We start from the raw sequence: 16243 nt of genomic DNA on the forward strand, positions 1-16243 counted from the left end.
ACGTGCGCTGCGGGGTCCTGTCAGTTGGACAGTTTACCCCGTCTCCGGAGGATTTACGCATCACCCGTGGTCTGCCAGAACATGTGGGGTCTTCCTTCGTTCATGTGTTGGTCCATAGAAGGAATTGACAGAATATTGGGCATCAAGTGCTCCATGGACAGGTGTTGTGCAAGAGTGGAGTCTAGGCAGCAACGTATGCGATGGCTGATAGCTTCACAGTGATGACGTAATGGCTGGGCTAACTATCCGTGAGGGAATCAGTCTGACACGACACGTCAAGGTGGACGGATGGGTGAAGGTTGATCCTGTCAATCTGACAGTAATACGCCACTCCCGTGGATCTTACGTGTCACCCGTAGTCTGTAAGTACGCCGAGAGGTCTCCTTTTATTCCATGTGTGGACCGAAGAGGAAATTGATGGCATACTGAGCATGAAGTGCTCCAGGGTCGGGTGCTGTGCAGATGAAGTCTAGGCAGTATCGTCTGGGATGTCTGATAGCTTCACAGTGACGACGTAGCGGCTGGGCCAATCCACTGGGAAGCAGTGAAAGAAGATACTAATTGGGAATCCGTGCGACTGCAGCCGAGACGTAGGTTGGCAGCCGTAGTTGGGAGGAGAAGTTGACGGCTGGGAGACCAACTCCAACCCAACAAGACATGGAGGAGGAGCATGGACCCGCGGAGGACAGAACACGGAGACGACGCTTTAATTTGGGACGTTGATTGGGTTCCTGGAGGACACGACAGGGTGTGTGTGGGGGCGTTCCCTACACGTGGTCGGAGCCTGGACCAGGAGCTACAACTCAACTCTCACCGGAGGATAGGTTGAAGTAGGTGATTCTAGTTTCCCTCCCAATTCCCCTTTAGTCAGCTATATTATTTAGCCAGAGTATTTTGTATGTCGTGAGCAAGGCTCACCTATGTCACAGTAAGGCACAAGTGTGCAGAGTGGGGCTACATAGAGCACTCACGGTATCTATTATTATTATTGGTGTGTGCAGGCACCCGGAGTAATTGATGAATTTACTGTGTTGATAATGTCTTTCATGAGACTTTGATATGATCATTTAGTGAGAGAATATATATATATAAATGTACCAGTATTTGGTGTTAGGCTATGTGCCCAGTAACTATATTATTACAATTATTGATATCTTTGACTTATCTATATATATATAAGTCTATGCTTGTGTATTGAATAACCATTCATGTGTGCAGTGATCAATTGAATATTCGCCCACGAAAGGAATTACTGAGAACTCCAGTAATATATACTTGCATGCGTTATCATTAAATGAGGTGCAGTGTGTTATACCATGATAGGGAATTATTGTGTTCATTAATATAGAAATGTTTGATTGAGCTCAAGATCAGTGCAGCGAAGTATTTACATTCTACTGCAATTGTCGCAGATATTGTGTTGTTTGAACATTTAGTGATCCTTGAGAATTTAAAGAAACAGGCATATTTCGCCAACAAACAAGTGCAGTAAGAGGTCACGCAGTGGGGTAAGGGAGGAAACGCCCAGCTGATTTTGACATTGACGTAAGGGGGAGCATTGCCAGCTTATCGAGTTCATGATTATATGTGGGAACGAGCGACTTACGCATGAAATAGCTGTTTACTTGTTGATATATGGATGTGATGTCTTGAGTTTTAAGTAAAACACAAAATACCTTGGCGTTTGTATCATCCCCTCCATATTTCTTGTGGCTAAATAATACATGAAAGGAAATAGAGTGATAGATACACACCTGCCTGATATCTGATCTATTGAGTGTGTTCTTGCCGCTGTTACCACAATTTCACCAAACCACTGATGTGTTACTGGACGCAGGAAACACCAGTTGGCGACCTTGTGGTTAATAGTAGAGCCCTTGCTGGGGCGGGCACACAGCTGTAAAGAGAACAAGCTGTGTTCTCACTCATTCTCGATCAGAGGCCGGTTGGGATTGACTGGGATACTCTCCTGGCGTACAGTGGCGCCACAAGGATAGAGTGAAGACCCGCAGGGCTACGGTGAGTGCCCTTGTGTATACTGTTGCTCACCCTCTTATGGTGAACCCCGACATTGGCGACCTTGCCAGGATAACGATCAAGATAAAGGTTGCAGTTGTGGTACTTTGCAGTGGTGTTAGGTATCAGGTGCAGGTTATCACTCATAGCACAAGATGGAGAATGATAAAGTAACAAGGTTCATTGACACTAGAGATGAGCAGGTGCTGGAGGAGTGCACCAAGGCACAGCTACAATTGATAGCAGACCACTTTGGGATAAAGCTGAGATCTTCCAAAGTGGGAGAGAGAAGACTGGAGATTATGGCACAGCTCAGGGCACGAGATGAAGCTTTGGGGGAGGAACAGCCACAAACACCTGCCAGTATGGGAGAACACCTGAGCATTGGTGGAAGCAGCAGAGGATCCAGCGGCAGCAGGCGCAGCGTTAAGCTGGAGATAATGAAGCTGCAGCTGGAAGCATAGCTGAGAAGGGAAGAGCGAGAAGCAGAGGCACAGCAGCGCAAAGAAGACTGAGAAGCAGAGGCACTGCTGCGCAGAGAAGAGCGAGAGGCACAGCTGTGCAGAGAAGAGCGAGAGGCATAGCTGGGCAGAGAAGAGCGAGAGGCACAGCTGCGCAAGGAAAAACAAGAGCGAGAAGCACAGCTAAGGCGAGAGGAGCGCGAGCTAGAAGCTAGGCTGAAACAGCAGGAGATAGAACTAACAAGGATGTGGAGCTGAAGCGAGCTGAGCTAGGGCTAGCTCCACCTGTTCCGCCACAGCAGGAAGACCGCCGAGTGAGGGAACGAGATTTGCCGGTCTTTGTACCAAATGAAGCTGAAGGTTTCTTCGACCACTTCGAGAGGGTCGCCACCTTGAAGAAGTGTCCGAGGGCAGAGTGGGCGTAGCTGGTTCAGAGTAGGCTCACCGGTGAAGCTCGTGAAGCCTACAACATGCTCGACCTCAGGGAGTGCACCAACTACGATGCTGTAAAGAGAGCTGTGCTCCATTCTTTCAAGCTCCCGCCGGAATGTTACAGGAAGAGATTCAGGGAATGTACCCGTTCGCCAGGAAAATCTTATGCGGAGACGGCGAGGGACATGGAGAGGAAGTTCCTTAAGTGGCTAGAGTCTGAAGGAGCGAAGTCCGCTGAGGATGTCAAGAGGCTTATGGTGATTGAGAAGTTTATGTCCGTACTCTCTCCTGAGATCAGGGTTAGAGTAAAGGAGGCGGATATTAAGGACCTGAGAGCCGCGGCCGACAGAGCTGACATGCGTGAAGAAGCCCTGCGACCACACCGAGAGGGACGGCACCGACCGCCCGTACACTCCAGATAAGGTAGAAGATATAGAAGGACGGACGGATGGAGGACGGGAGCGAGTTCTCAAGAGTCCCACCTCTCGAGTGGAGACAGTGGAGGATCAAAGGGTGCTGTGGAGCCGATAAAGAAGTCCCAAGCTGAGAGCTCAAGAGTTGTTGCCGAGACGGAGGAGTCGACGAATGGCGCGAGGAAGATCCACAGAAGAAGAAGGATCCCCTGCTACAACTGTGGAGTATTCGGACACGTCGCGCGGGAATGCAGACACCCTGAGCAGTGGGGGAACGTGGCTTTCGTGAGGGTAGAGGACCAGATGGCCGAGAAGGTACGGGATGAACCCGTACTGAGTGGGGAGAAAAGAGTTCACCCGTTCGTGTGTGAGGGAACCATAAGGATGGGGGACGCAGATCCCATTCTGGTGAGAATATTAAGAGACACTGGGGCAGATTTTACCCTGGTGAGCGAAATCCTGTTCCCTGAGGGTTACGAGAGTACCAGTGTGGGGTGGCAAGTGTGACCACTGTGGGAGGCCCAGTGCGGATGCCCCTACACCAGGTGACTCTGAATTCTGATTATGGCTGCCAGACCCTAGTGGTGGGGGTCTGTGCATCAATGCCCAAGATGGAGGCACAAGTCATCTTGGGAAATGACGCATGTGGAGGATGTGTCCTCCCGAATCTCTTGAAGGGCGAGGAGTGCATAGAGCACTATAAGGAGACAGGCGGAGTGTTAGACGCCTGTGGGGACGAGAAAGGAATCACCACGGTGGCGTTCCCGGTTTATGCTGTGATTCCGAGGCAGTGCGACGGACACGGAGGATGTGGATCTGATAGGGCTGACGAGGAGACGTCCGACAGCCTGGAAATCGATCGCCTCTGCATCGGACCCGGAGAACGAGTGGAGGGCGAAGGCAGCCCGGATGGTGAGTTACAGGTAACCCTCACCAATTCTCTAGGGGTGGACAGCACTCGTCTTGGAGAGTTGCAGCAGATAGAGTTCCCCGAATTGATTCATGAGGCCAATGGAGGACGTGTTGGTCCTGAGAGGGCCACTAATTTTTACATACAGGACGGCATGCTGAGGAGAGTGTTCTGCGCAGAGCAGGGAACTGAGTGGGATGAAGCAGTATGCCCTGCATTGTTTGCCATACGTAACGCAGTGGTAGGATCGTTAGGTTTCTCACCTTTCCAGCTGGTGTATGGACATAAGGTGCAAAGTCCTCTGTCCATGCTGAAGGAACAATGGACACCAGGAGTGACCGTGGGAACGGTCAACGGATACATAAGGAGCGTTTCACATTGGCGGCAGGAGTACTGGTTGGAGATTAAACTCATCCAAGGGAAATTCAACGTAGTAGCAGATGCCCTGTCCTGTATACACTAACCAGACATAACTCTTATTTTAAGGGGAAGGGTATGTGACGGTGTTACCCCCCTTATATTTCTCCCATGCCTGCTGTAAGAGTCATGTCCACTTTACCCGAGCGTTCTCTACGTCGCAGGCATCAGTTTGGAATATGTGGGAGAGTGTAGTGTTCTCGAGGTGGCGAGAAATTTGTAAAAGAAGAATATTTTGGCCTGTGGTATAGGCCCTTTAGGGAACCAATATGGCGCTGGCCCCTCCGTTTTGCCGCCAAAACTGTGTGACGTCAGTGGCGCCAGATTGGTCACCGACAGCGACGTGGCACAGGGAGCCAATGAAAACCTCTCTTGGCATGTATGACGTCATGAAGGAAGGGGGGTCCGGTCATCGCGCCGCGGTGGCATGACCAGTCTAAGACAGCACGTCTAGGAGGTCGGACGTGCGCTGCGGGGTCCTGTCAGTTGGACAGTTTACCCCGTCTCCGGAGGATTTACGCATCACCCGTGGTCTGCCAGAACATGTGGGGTCTTCCTTCGTTCATGTGTTGGTCCATAGAAGGAATTGACAGAATATTGGGCATCAAGTGCTCCATGGACAGGTGTTGTGCAAGAGTGGAGTCTAGGCAGCAACGTATGCGATGGCTGATAGCTTCACAGTGATGACGTAATGGCTGGGCTAACTATCCGTGAGGGAATCAGTCTGACACGACACGTCAAGGTGGACGGATGGGTGAAGGTTGATCCTGTCAATCTGACAGTAATACGCCACTCCCGTGGATCTTACGTGTCACCCGTAGTCTGTAAGTACGCCGAGAGGTCTCCTTTTATTCCATGTGTGGACCGAAGAGGAAATTGATGGCATACTGAGCATGAAGTGCTCCAGGGTCGGGTGCTGTGCAGATGAAGTCTAGGCAGTATCGTCTGGGATGTCTGATAGCTTCACAGTGACGACGTAGCGGCTGGGCCAATCCACTGGGAAGCAGTGAAAGAAGATACTAATTGGGAATCCGTGCGACTGCAGCCGAGACGTAGGTTGGCAGCCGTAGTTGGGAGGAGAAGTTGACGGCTGGGAGACCAACTCCAACCCAACAAGACATGGAGGAGGAGCATGGACCCGCGGAGGACAGAACACGGAGACGACGCTTTAATTTGGGACGTTGATTGGGTTCCTGGAGGACACGACAGGGTGTGTGTGGGGGCGTTCCCTACACGTGGTCGGAGCCTGGACCAGGAGCTACAACTCAACTCTCACCGGAGGATAGGTTGAAGTAGGTGATTCTAGTTTCCCTCCCAATTCCCCTTTAGTCAGCTATATTATTTAGCCAGAGTATTTTGTATGTCGTGAGCAAGGCTCACCTATGTCACAGTAAGGCACAAGTGTGCAGAGTGGGGCTACATAGAGCACTCACGGTATCTATTATTATTATTGGTGTGTGCAGGCACCCGGAGTAATTGATGAATTTACTGTGTTGATAATGTCTTTCATGAGACTTTGATATGATCATTTAGTGAGAGAATATATATATATAAATGTACCAGTATTTGGTGTTAGGCTATGTGCCCAGTAACTATATTATTACAATTATTGATATCTATGACTTATCTATATATATATAAGTCTATGCTTGTGTATTGAATAACCATTCATGTGTGCAGTGATCAATTGAATATTCGCCCACGAAAGGAATTACTGAGAACTCCAGTAATATATACTTGCATGCGTTATCATTAAATGAGGTGCAGTGTGTTATACCATGATAGGGAATTATTGTGTTCATTAATATAGAAATGTTTGATTGAGCTCAAGATCAGTGCAGCGAAGTATTTACATTCTACTGCAATTGTCGCAGATATTGTGTTGTTTGAACATTTAGTGATCCTTGAGAATTTAAAGAAACAGGCATATTTCGCCAACAAACAAGTGCAGTAAGAGGTCACGCAGTGGGGTAAGGGAGGAAACGCCCAGCTGATTTTGACATTGACGTAAGGGGGAGCATTGCCAGCTTATCGAGTTCATGATTATATGTGGGAACGAGCGACTTACGCATGAAATAGCTGTTTACTTGTTGATATATGGATGTGATGTCTTGAGTTTTAAGTAAAACACAAAATACCTTGGCGTTTGTATCATCCCCTCCATATTTCTTGTGGCTAAATAATACATGAAAGGAAATAGAGTGATAGATACACACCTGCCTGATATCTGATCTATTGAGTGTGTTCTTGCCGCTGTTACCACAATTTCACCAAACCACTGATGTGTTACTGGACGCAGGAAACACCAGTTGGCGACCTTGTGGTTAATAGTAGAGCCCTTGCTGGGGCGGGCACACAGCTGTAAAGAGAACAAGCTGTGTTCTCACTCATTCTCGATCAGAGGCCGGTTGGGATTGACTGGGATACTCTCCTGGCGTACATTGGCGCCGCGAGGATAGAGTGAAGACTCGCAGGGCTACGGTGAGTGACCTTGTGTATACTGTTGCTCACCCTCTTATGGTGAACCCCGACAATATATATATATATATATATATATATATATATATATATATATATATATATATATATAACTGAAAACTCACACCCCAGAAGTGACTCGAACCCATACTCCCACAACTGGTATGTACAGGGACGCCTTAATCCGCTTGACCATCACGACCGGACATAAGGAAGTGATAGCCGAGGCTATATGAACCACTTCCCCGCCGGCACTCGGATGGTAATCTTGGGCATAGCATTTTATCAAATCACCTCATTCATTGGGGCACACGTGAGGAACACGTTTGTGTTCCTCACGTGTGCCCCAATGAATGAGGTGATTTGATAAAATGCTATGCCCAAGATTACCATCCGAGTGCCGGCGGGGAAGTGGTTCATATAGCCTCGGCTATCACTTCCTTATGTCCGGTCGTGATGGTCAAGCGGATTAAGGCGTCCCTGTACATACCAGTTGTGGGAGTATGGGTTCGAGTCACTTCTGGGGTGTGAGTTTTCAGTTGTATATAGTCCTGGGGACCATTCAGGCTTGTTTGCATATATATATATATATATATATATATATATATATATATATATATATACATATATATATATATATATATATATATATATATATATATATATATATATATATATATATATATATATATATATATATATATATATGGCACAACTCTCCTAAACACGAGAGTCAAGTATACAACTTTAGAACACTTTCCCACCAGGAGACTCGAACCCTAGCCAGCACAGAAGCCTTCCAGCAACTGGCATAACAGGTACGCCTTAACCCTCTCCACCACCTGCTCAGACCCTGCAGGGCTTGGTGCTGCAGTTTGATGTTTAGTGGCTGTATGTTCAGGAGTTCATGGAGCTCCTGGATTGTCTGATCATATGGTAGACGGTGTTTTGCTGCTCTCCTTAGCGCCTTATTTTGTACTGCTTGCAGTTTCTGCATGTTAGTTTTCTTTATGGTGTGTAGTGGTACTGGGGGATATTCTATATGCGGCCGAACTAGAGCCTTATATAGGTGAATCTGAATGTTAGTACTGAGGCTGCGGAATCTTCTCAGTTTTCCTAGTGCTGCTTTGGCTTTGTTTAGTCGGTCCCTTACATGAATTTGTATCCCTGTTCTATTTATCATAAGTCCCAGTATTCTGCCTACCTCCGCATATTGGATCGGCTGATTGTCAAGGATGATGGGGTCCGGGTTTCTTTTCGCAATGTGTATTATCTGGAACTTTTGTTTGTTGGTGCTAATTTTCCATTGCTTCTCAAAGTTGATTATGAGTTCAATTGCCGCCTTTTTCTTGTCGGCTAGTAGCAGCTTTAATGGGCCTGGTTGGCATATTATTTGGGTGACATCGTCAGCGTATGTGATGTATTCTCCATGTTAGGATTGGGGTAGGTCAGCTGTATATATGTTGAGTAGAGTGGGGGAGAGGCAGCTTCCTTGTGGTACTCCACTTTTCAGTTCTATTACGTCACCCAAGCAGCTGCCGATATTAAGCCTAGCAGTTCTATTGTCTATAAAGCTGCAGAGAGTAGTAGTAAATCTCTCAGGAAGTCCTAGTTCAGATATCTTATATTTTAGGCCTGTGTGCCACACTTTGTCTAAGGCTTTCGAGACGTCCCTAAGCACTATATTACACTGATCTTTTTTCGACACTGCGTTCGCTATATGCTCGTAGATCAGGGCTATAGCTGTATGGGCCCCTCTGCGGTTCCTAAGCCCATGCTGCCTGGTGTTATACTTCCCTTCCTCTTCCATGTACTTCACAAGTCTCTGATTGATAATTTTTTCGAATAGTTTACCTGGTACTTCGAGGAGGGAAATTGGCCTGTAGTTTTCAGTTTGGGTTAGGGGTTTACCTGGCTTGGGGATTAATCTTATTGTGGCATTCTTGAAGTATGTGGGGAATAGTCCAGATGCAAGAGCTGTATTTAAGATACATGTGTATTGATGGAGTGCAATCACTGGTAGGTTGGATAATACCATCTTATTTATTTTGCTGTTGCCCGGCGCCTTGTTCTTGAAACACATAATTGTTTTATGGACCTCTGCAATGGTTATGTGCTTCATAAGGTGGCAGTCATCGCGTATGTTGTTAAGGTCTATTGTTTGCGTCGGGAGAAGTGCTGCAGCTCTGTTATCGACTTGAGTTGTAATTTCCCTTTCATTAATTGGGTAAAAATTTAAATTTTCTTCTGGATTTATCCTGAATATTTTTTCCCAGAACTTCCTGAATGCCGACTCTAGAACACAACATATAATTGTCCATATGAGAAGCAATCGGTGTCAGATATAAACCGCACAATTTTAAAGATTGTCCCTGAGTTTTGTTGATGGTGATTGCAAACGCCAATCGAATTTGAAATTTCAATCAGTTAAATTTAAATGACATATCTGTTGGAATCATAGGAATGAGGACATCTTCACCTTAGAAAAGACCCGTCAAGATTGTTGCTTTTACTAGGTTCTTGATTATTTTTTATTACAAGCTGCATGCCGTTGCAAAGCTTTGTCTGGGTAATATGCCAACGGCGTGCCAACATGATAATTGGTACGCCGATTTTCATTTGCAGTACATGTGGTGGTATCCATGGAAGAAAGAGTGAATTAAAAAAATTCTGTTGCATCATTAACCGCTTCATCTGCTTCCACAATAATGTCGACGGTCTTGTGTGTGACTTACTCGCTTTGAATGTTAGAATGAATACTATTTTTGAGTTCCTAGACGTCTTTGATCATGGTCGTAGGAATAGATCGTTCACACAGCCTATCGTAATTCTTATACCTGGTTTGAATATTGGAAACTACTTTTACAACCAATTCTTCTTTTGGCGTCACTAAATTGCAGAAGTAATGAGGCAATGAAATTCGTCCTGAGGTCAGATCAACCGGCACGTTTCCGTTCACAGTTTCCAGAAATTTATGTGATTGAAATTGATTCACAAATGGTCTGATTTTTCCACACAAATCTTGCAATGATCGATCAAGAGCCTTGCGTGATATTTTGCAGTCCATTGTGCATTCATCCCAAACAATAAGTTTGCTTTTCTGAAATACTTTTTCCCATGCCAGATGCTTTGGAAATGTTGCACATGGATGTTTCAATAAATTGCATGTTCAATGTCAATTTCAAAGACGAATGAGCAGTTTTTCCACCTGAAAGTAATATCGCAGCTATTCCGGACAACGAAAGAGCTAGGACTATGCCATTTTGGAATCGAATTGCTGCTAGAATCAATATAATTAGAAACGTTTTATCAGTTCCTCCTTGGCACATGTAAGAAGATTTCTCCAATCCCATTATTGACAGTTTTAATTATTTGGTAGTAAATGCTTTGTTGCTCAAGCGTTAGCTTAGGAATATTTGATTGCACATACGACAACAGATCACCCGTTTTGTAATTTTGTTCACGACGCAATTCTAAAACGAACGAAGCAGTACCAGATGGATTCGGTGATGGCATTCCCAACTGAATGAGAACATTGTTCGCAATTTCTAAGCACAAATCTTCAATCATTATCAACGTTTCTTTGTAGATTTCTGCTGTGAAATCCATGTTCATATTTGAATTTTCCTTGTGTATTCTACTTACAATATCTAATGCAGTGTTCAATTTACATTTCTCCCATAACTGTGTTGGAGATGGAGAGCAGGCGGTCAATACGATTTCAAACAATGCACGATTCTGATTTGGATGTGCTGTGTTTCACGCATCATTAATGCATTCATCCCAGAGCCTGTCGTTCTACAATAAATTCAGAGCTTGACATACAGTACGAAAAGTGGTATGTGTAACGCCGTTTGAAAAATCTGAATTGCTGGAAAGATGTTGGACGGGCACATTTACCAACAGCATTCGAAGAAAGAAGCATTCATCTTGATTGGGATGCAGGGTGTCCAGACTGCCTATCTTAGTTTGTTTGAATATGCCAGGTTGTCCGTCGATTCGCTCTCCTCGTTTGCGTTGTTCATATGATTTTCTACTCGCATTCCATATGTAATACGCAGCCACTTGTGAATACAGCAGTGTTTTCGCAAACGCATGATTCTGACATAACGTGAAGGAAACAGTTAACATTTTAGCCGGTGGATTCATGCCTATTTGTTGCACATTTGCAGCTATGAAATAAACTCTTTGTCCATTTTCTTGTTTTCAAAACGAAATAAAAAGTACTAACGAAATATTTCAATTCAAACGCAGATCAATCGACACAGCTCAATTGTACCGTAAATTGTACTGAAAAAATAAGAACAGTTAAAAAGGCGAAATGGAAAAATTTTAAAATTAAAAATAGCCAATACCTACGAAATGAACAGTATGGTAAACAAAACACCTGAATTTTAACGCTATTTCAAACAATATATATAAATCTAAATGAAAATAAATCGAAATGTATGACAATTGAATTTATCAATGCAATTGGAAACATTGACATGGAATCGTACCATAATTAGCATAGTGTGTCTTGCTCTTACGTGCAACAGATGGCTCGGTTTTTCAAAAGAAGCATGTTTTTATCTGTCACAGGTATTGCATCTATATAGTATGTATTAAAAAAGATGCGCGCATTCGAGTGGAACGTTGTGACAAAATTTCAAAGAAATTAGTGAAAAACATTCAGAGATTACAGCGTGTGTTTCTCTTATGTCTAACAGATAGCGCTGCTTTTCAAAAAGAACATTTTTTTTCCTGTCACAGGTGAGTTATGTATATAGTAGGTATATAATACCACGCGCCTATTGAATGCAACAATGTGTAAAAATTTCAGAGCAATCGGTAAAGAGGTTTCGAAGATTTCCTTCACACGAAAAACACAGGAAAAACACCGTAAACCAAAAAAAAATTGTTTTTTTTTCCCCGATACAGACGTGACGTCTATAAAGTATGTATAAAAAACCCGTTCAGATGCGAAGGGAACATTTTGTGAAAATTTCAGAGCAATCGGTGAAGAACTTTCGGAGATTAGCGATTTTGAACAAACGAATATTTCCATTTATATATATATATATATATTTATATATATATATATATATATATATATATATATATATATATATATATATATATATAAATATATATATATATATATATATATATATATGTATATATATATATATATATATAAATATATATATATATATTGTCAATTTATATATATATGTATTGTCATATATATATACATATATATATATATATATATATATATATATATATATATATATATATATATATATATATATATATATATATATATATATATATATATATATATATATATATATATATATATATATATATATATATATTATTAAATATGACCGAAAAAGTAAGATTAATAATTCTAACGTGAATTTTCTCAATCTTTCGTACATTACGCTTCACTGTTGGAGGTAAATCAAAAATCACTTCCCCAAAATTCATTTTTATTTCTAGTCTGACGCGACACAGGCGCGTTTCATAAAACTTATTACATTTTCAAAGACTTCACAAATACACAACTGATTAGAACTTACGTATCTCTGATTTTATATCTACATTTGAGTGAGGTGGGAGGGGTGATGTGGCATTAACACAAGACAGAACAAGAGGGGATATTAATAGGGGATATGAACAACACCTCGACATCCTCACAGACCAACATCACCTCAGCACTGAAACAAGGATTATCAAGAAACTAACAACATTATATGGAGGACCTATGGCAATTCCACGACCAAGAGATGGCTTCCTGAACCTTGCAGGAATTAACCTCACTGAGGACCAAGTCACTCTCCTAAATCTGGGCATAAACTGTCATGTTATGTCCAGACCGAGTGAAATGGCCCGGAAAGTAGAGTTGGAAATTCTGTTGGACGACATATTCGACCTCGAGACACAAAAGAAGGTCACTACCAAAGATACCTTACAAGCAGAACTTATTGCAGAAGGAGGAAAGAATCGAGGCAACTACAGAAGCACCATACTGTCCCCCGAGCTTAAAGCGGCAGCTAAAAGCCTTCGTGAGAACAAGGAGATAGTTGTCAGGAGAGGTGACAAGTCGCCAATATATGTCATTCTTAAAAAAGACGAATATCTGGCGAAAATGAACATCATACTCTCTGACCAAACTAAGTTCCAAAGCGTAACGAAGGACACTACAGCCGAATTAAAAGCAAAGGTCAACAAACTGATCGAAACTGTGAACGCCAAGAAATCCGGACTCCACCTGCCAAAGATCATTGGGGAATATAAACCTGGATATGCGTATGGAAATGTCAAGACGCACAAGCCTGGAAACCCACTTCGGCCAATCATTAGCCAGATACCCACACCCACGTACAGACTGGCGAAGCGACTCAACAGCCTGCTGACTCCTTATGTTCCTTGCGCCTTCAGCCTGAAGTCTCCAAAGGAATTTGTGGACTTACTGCGGGGCACACGGGCCACAGGGATAAGAGCCTCGTTGGACGTAGAATCGCTGTTTACCAACGTACCTGTGGACGAGACAATCGGAATGATAGCCGACAGAGTGTATCGTGATCCAGCCTGTACTCCTCTTGACATGCCAGAAAGTATTCTGAGGAAACTACTCCAAGCTTGTACCAAAGAGGCACCCTTCTTGTGCCCGGATGGGCACATGTATAAGCAAGTAGATGGGGTCGCCATGGGTTCTCCCCTAGGTGTCCTATTTGCAAACTTCTACATGGGTACCATCGAGCAAAAAGTCTTAGTCGACATGAACTTGAAACCGGCCATATACTGCAGGTATGTTGACGACATTTTTACACAGGTACCTGATGTCAGACATCTGCAGGAGCTGAAGGAGGCATTTGAGCAGAGTTCCGTGCTGCGTTTCACTTACGAGACGGAAAAGGATGGGAAGCTGCCTTTTCTAGATGTAACAGTCATGGAAAAGGGCGGAGGTTTCCACACTGCAGTCTACACTAAGGAAACAAACATAGGAATGTGCCTAAATGCCAACAGCGACTGCCCTGACAGGTACAAAAGGAGTGTTGTTAACGCATACGTCGACCGTGCTCTCAGCCACAGCTCAGAATGGAAGCAAGTCGACGAAGAACTCTGTAGGGTAAGGCAGGTCCTAGTCAATAACGGCTTCTCCAATGGTTTCATCGAAGACATCATAAGAAGGAAAGTGAAAAGCCATGCAACCTCTGAAGAGACAACTAACACAACACCTATACCCCCTATTAGACTATTTTACAGGAACTTCTTTTCCACAGCTCATAAAACGGAGGAAAGGGTCCTGAAAGATATTGTTAATAGAAACGTTATCCCTACAGACAAAAATCAGAGGATACAACTGACGATTTACTATAAAACCAGAAAAACGGCCAGCCTACTCATGAGAAACTCTCCAGACACAAAACAGAACGCTTTAAAAGAGACTAACGTCGTCTATGCCTTCAAATGCCCACTTGGGGACTGTAAGCTCCAAAAAACCCAGTATATAGGCAAGACAACAACATCTCTTTCTAGGCGTTTAACGATGCATAAGCAACAGGGCTCCATTAAGGAACATATAATCTCTTCCCATAACCAAACCATCGCCAGAGAAATCCTAGTAAACAACACAGAAATCATCGATAGATACAGCGATAGCAGGCGGCTTGACGTTTGCGAGGCACTACACATCAAGAAGTCAACACCAGCAATCAACAGCCAATTATTGCACAACTATATTCTACCCACCTCAAGACTCCGCTCCAATATAGAAGCATCAAGAAATATGGACCAATAGGCTTTCTACAAACACTTCTATTCAATACCCATTGTTTCTGTTCTGTCTTGTGTTGATACTTTTAATACCCTATTAATATCCCCTCTTGTTCTGTCTTGTGTTAATGCCACATCACCCCTCCCACCTCACTCAAATGTAGATATAAAATCAGAGATACATAAGTTCTAATCAGTTGTGTATTTGTGAAGTCTTTGAAAATGTAATAAGTTTTACGAAACGCGCCCGTGTCGCGTCAGACTAGAAATAAAAATGAATTTTGGAGAAGTGATTTTTGATTTTCCTCCAACAGTGAAGCGTAATGTACGAAAGATTGAGAAAATTCGTGTTAGAATTATTAATCTTACTTTTTCGGTCATATTTAATAATATATGTCTACAGGAAAGACTGCTACCAAAATATACTAATATATATATATATATATATGTATTGTCAATTTCTCAAACAGGTGTTTATACATTTCAAGGGGTATTTGTTAGAGATAGGGTTTTTAAGCATTTCAAAGGAATTGCTTTTTATTGTCATTTTTGTGCAGTTCAAGGAATATTTGTTAGAGATGTGTATGAGAAAACGAGGAGAATAAATGGGGAGGTAAATGTAACTGCCCCGTAAATGCAAATATGTACTATGAATGACAGTAAGGAAATGTAATTATTGCACTTAGTATTAAAATGTACTGTCAATTCAGAAGATTGGTTGCAGAATTTTCTGGTCGCCCGTAGCGTTGGCTCCCAGGAGCAGTCACGCTCCATGTTCACGATGTGCAAGTTGCCACAAATATATTTTTGTTAATTTTTGGGGGCACAGTTCCAAATACATTTGTTTTGTTTTTTCTTGCCAGTCCTGTGTGTAATGAACATGTACACTATATTATGGCAGTAGAACATCCGTACTGTCTGAAGACACTGTGTTACGTGCATCCCAAATATGTTCACGTATCTTGCAAATATTTCCAATGTATCATGCTCATTTATGTATATTTACAATAAATTTACATTATCACACACTATATACACACACCATCAACACACTCAGAATTCTGCGAGTGTGTGATGTGCTGCAAAACGGCCAACGGGACATAGTGGAACGTTGCACTCAACGCACCAGGTGCTGATGCATCATCGCTTTTGTTCTTTTCGGGTAGAGTTCTTGCATACTATACAGGCATAGTTACCCTTTTCCCGTGATGCTGTGCCTGACATATACTCGAGCATGTGGACACCGAACATCTAGTTACCCCCTCAGCCTTTCTGGAACTGCCTGTGGCATTGTTGCTGGCATCCCGCGCAGTGCAACAGAGCCCTCCTTGCCATACTTTACGAGCAGT

This window comes from Procambarus clarkii, chromosome 28 (genome assembly GCF_040958095.1).
Source record: "Procambarus clarkii isolate CNS0578487 chromosome 28, FALCON_Pclarkii_2.0, whole genome shotgun sequence".
NCBI lineage: Eukaryota > Metazoa > Arthropoda > Malacostraca > Decapoda > Cambaridae > Procambarus > Procambarus clarkii.